We start from the raw sequence: 4,728 nt of genomic DNA, 5'->3' as shown, positions 1-4,728 counted from the left end.
CAATCTTCTTTCCTTGTCTCTTTAGCTCACGTCTCCTTTCTAAGTGTGGGAATGCTCTAGGACTCTGTTCTGAGACAAACCTCTCCTCTGTCTCTCCTCCCTGCTTAGGCCATCGGGTCATCTCATGCACATGCCAGTGACTCTTAGAGTCTTTCTCTCTCTCTAAATTCACATCTTAGCTCTAGAATTACATGTGGAGTTGCCCACTTGGAATTCTAACAGGCAAACTTACCAAAAGCAAACTCTTCACCCCTCTCGAACGTCACCCAATCTCCATCCCATTCCACCTTTTGACTAATCTTTTTTTCTGTGGGTCTAACTTCCATTTAGGTCACTCAGTCAAAAAATGTAACTCACCCTTGATTCCATTCTTTTTCTTTCCACATCTACTCCATCAGATTCGATCAGGGATGCTTCCAAAATTTATCTCGACTCCAACCACTTCTCATCCATCTCCATGACTAAAACTATAACCCAAACCACTATCATCACTCACCTGGATTCCCAGCTGGTGTCTTTTCCCATTATCCATAATGGGAAGTCGCCCGTCATCCGTAAAGAAGCCAGAGTAATCTTCTGAAAGCATAAGTGAGATCACATCACTCTCTGGCTTGAAACCTCCCAATAGTTCTAACTGCCATTAGAATGAAACACAGATGCCTTGGCCTGGCCTGCAGTTCCCACAGGACTCGACACCTGACTCTTCTCCACCTGTATCTTCAGCATTTTCCTCTTCATGCATTCTGATCTGGCCACTAACCAACCAGTGTAGTTTTTAAAAAGTTGATTTAATCTATAGAGTAATAAATAATGGTATTAGAAGCACTAAAGAAAAAAAAATTATTTTTATGGGAAAAGTCTTAGGTTGGGGACCAGAGTGCCCTGAACATATATTTCCCTGTTAATGGAAGGAGTTACGATCGTCTCCCTTCTTCCCCTCACCAACAACTTCTCTCCCCACCTTACCCCTGTATGCCCAGAGAGCTGATGTTTGGGGTCTTGCTTTTGTGGTTCTGGTAATGGAAGCCCTGGTGTGGGTGAGAGACCATTGTAGTGAGATGGGGGGACTCAGGGATCTCATGTGCATTGCTGCGTGTACTTGCCTCTCTGAATTGCACTTTCTAGAGTCATGAAGTAGGAATAATGAGAGCATTTCATAGAGATCTTAAGAGGATGAAAGCACTCAGGATGGTACTTGGTGCATGTAAAAGTCCAACAAAGAACAGCTGTTCTGATTATTACTACTATTATTGGGATCACATGGTGTGTGAAAATGCCTGATACAGCAAGTACTCAATAGACATTAGTTCCTTTTTCTTTTTTTCTTTTCTGTCAGCAGGGTTGAGGGAGAAGTAAACTGGCATCTTGTGACCTGGGTTTTCCAATTTTAGTCCTGAGAGAGACAGGGACTGGGAGAGGGCAACCAGGAGCGAGGTGCAGGAGGTCTGAGGTGGTTTTGGTAAAAGAGTAAGTTATGAATGAAAGGATGGCTGATGTAGCATGAATATGAATGAAGAGGGTGGATAGGGTCCCCTTCTACCTTGTTCACTCATCCCAACAAGTTTAAAGCTTGTCAAATGCTGCAAAATGTTGGAAAATATCTGTCAAGGCCAGATGGCATAAATGCAACATACTTCAGCTGATCATTTGTCTTCACCTACTGGGATGAAGTGGTACTACAGTCTCATAAAAGCCCAGAAAGACATTGCCCTTGACACCCAACTGTTTTCAGTAAAAGGCATGGCTGTGTGTGTGTGTGTGTGTGTGTGTGTGTGTGTGTGTGTGTGTGTGTGTGTGTTTATGAACCTAAACAAAACCTAGTATCGATGGAATTTAGTTAGGATGACTCTAGGACCTGTCCCACAAGAGTTCTACAGGAAAGCAGAAGCAAGGAGTCGCAGGAATTTGCTCAGTTACCCAGTTAGATTTATTACTTGCATTGTTAGAAATGAATCACCTTTTACAAGCTCCTCAGAGCACAGACCGTCTGAAGCCTTGCGTCAGACCAGCCTGCGGGACAATAGAGTGTTTATGTGGCAAGATTGGAAGTCCTGTGGCTCTAGCTGCCTGGCCTGAGACCTGGGCATGTTCAGGCTTCCTGGAGTTTTTTTCTAGTGCTCTCTGCTCTCATCTTCATTGTCTCTTTGGGGAAGTTCTGGCCTGTGGTTTTGCAGGGCCTCACAGTGGCCTTTTAGGAAAACCTCTTTACTCAGTGCTATCCTTCCATTTGTCAGCAGGTGTCAGCAAATCTCAGGAAGTAAAACACCCTGTGCCAAGATGTGGTCTGTTGTCATAAAATTGGCCTGGGGGGAGAGGTTTGAAGAAAACAGATAGGAACTTACACACAGGGCCTCCATCGAAGTTTGCTGGGGCTTCCTTAAAAGATGCAGAGTGTTGTCCTTGAGAAACCCCTTGAGATTGGGGTCTAAATATCAGGATAAATATCAGGTCTAAATTTCAGGGGCTCTGCCATTTTGGGTACTTAAGTGACTTAAGCTCTCTGAGCTACTGCTTACTCATCTGTAAAAAAAAAAAAGAGAAAGAAACCCTGCCTGCCTCTTAGGATGGAGTGCAATACGGTGTGTGATGTAGTGCACTCTAGAAGCAGCGTGCAATAGTCTCCTCTTATCTGCAGTTAGTTACCTGTGGTCAACTGGGGTTTGAAAATACTTAATGGAAAGTTCCAGAAACAAACAATTTGTAAGTTCTAAATTGCATGTCATTCAAGCAGCTTGATGAAATCTCTTGAGGTCCTGTCCCACCTGCCCTGGGTGTATCCCATCCCTCTCTCCAACGTCTTCACCCTGTGGATGCCCCCTCCGGTTAGTCACTAAATAGCCATCTGGGTGATCAGGTTGACTGTCTGTCGTGATATCTCAGTGCTCATGTGCAAGTCACCCTTATTTTAGTTAAAGGTGGTCCCAAAGCACAAAAGTAGTGATGTGGTAATTCAGAAATGCCAGCAAGAAGCCGTAAAATGCTGCCTTTAAGTGGAAAGGTGAGTACAGTACAGTAAGATATTTTAGGAGAGAAACCACATTTATATAACCTTTATTACAGTATATTGTTATAATTGTCCTATTTTATTATTAGTTATTGCTGTTAACCTCTTATTGTGCCTAATTTATAAATTGAACTTTATCATAGGTATGTATGTATAGGAAAAAAACAGTATATATAGGGTTTGGTATTATCTGCAGTTTCAGGAATCCACTTGGGGTCTTGGAACATATCCCCTGTGGATAAGGGAGGACCACTGTTTTAGAAACATTTTTTGGTAAGAGACATTGCTGACCACTTAGTGCAGAGAACCTCAAGCAGAGTCCTGGAGTGAAAGCTGCCCTGACTCATGGCTGCTTCTTCAGCGGACACCAGCCCAATTTATATTAAAAACTTGATTTATAGCCTCTGCACAGATATAGCTGATAATATGTGAGAAAGAGAGGGTGCATAGAGAGAAGACTTCTTGGTTTGCAAGGAGGTTCCTGGTGCCTCTGTGAACAGGGTCTTTTGAAGCATCCTGGGACATTCACTTTGCCACAGTTACATGAGGGCAGCTCATCCCTCAGCCACCTCTTGTCGCAGGTGATGGAAGCAGAACTGAGTAGAGATTTACTCCTTGCAATTTGCATCTTGGCCGGGTCAGCGAGTTCTTATGAAGGTGCTGGGCTCTAATGGAGTCTGAATAACTTCTGAGGGGCACTCCCTTGCAAGTATGTCACTAACTCAATGTAATTCAGCTTCCCTTTATGTCCTGTTAGGCAGTGCCCTCCAACTTTAATATATGTACAGTCACCTGGGAATTTTGCTAAAATACAGATCCTGGCTCAGTAGGTTTAAGGTAGAGCCTGGGATTCTACACTTCTCACACTCTTCCATGCTTGCTGGTCCCTGGACCACACTCTGAGTGGCACGTGTAAGGCACGTGGTTTGTTTTGCAAGAGATAATGGAATTGCAATCATTTCTCCTCTAACAAATATGCATTTCACAAATAACATGCATATGCCCCCTTGCTCTGTCTCCTCGCCTTTCTGAATACACCGTAAGTTTTCCTTTCAGCACTGAATCATGGTATAATCTTTCTGAAGACATTTTACACAGCAATTAAACCTGGCACGTGTAGCGCCAACACTGCACGTAATCCCTGTTGAAGCGATGACAACAGCAACAGCTGTGAACGTGTTTGCACATGCAGGCAATGACAACTAGGTCACGTTGAAGCTAGAGGACAGCAGCTGTAAGATGCTTCGGATCCAGTCGCGGGGAGTTCGGCAATTGGAACAACTGGAGATGTGAAAATGTGAAAAAAATGTGCATCTTTAGAATCAATGCAAAATAGAAAGTAATTTATTCTTTCTGTTTCTTATATGAAGACTTTTCTATCAGGGGTTGATTTGACCGAATGTCTGCTGCAGATTGGCTTTGCTTTTGGGGATGAGTTCTCTACCCTACCCAGGGCCATCTGAGGCCCTGCTGAGTGGTCAGGGCAGCTCTCACCCCATGGCCTTGTTTGAAGTTCTCTGCACTGGGACTGACTGTCATCACCAGCCTGGCCACTCAACATCTCTCCAGAAGCTTCTGGGAGTTCCATAAGTTATCATCCCTCCTGGATACCTCCTTAATGTGCCCACATCTTCTGTGAGCTGGCACAACCAGTGTGAGCATGCTGGGAATGAACTGAGCTTAGCACAGGTAAGAGCTTACAAAATGCTGGTTGGTGCTGTGGC

This window comes from Miniopterus schreibersii, assembly GCF_964146895.1.
Source record: "Miniopterus schreibersii genome assembly, chromosome: 2".
NCBI classification, from domain to species: domain Eukaryota; kingdom Metazoa; phylum Chordata; class Mammalia; order Chiroptera; family Miniopteridae; genus Miniopterus; species Miniopterus schreibersii.
This window is presented reverse-complemented; position numbering follows the sequence as displayed.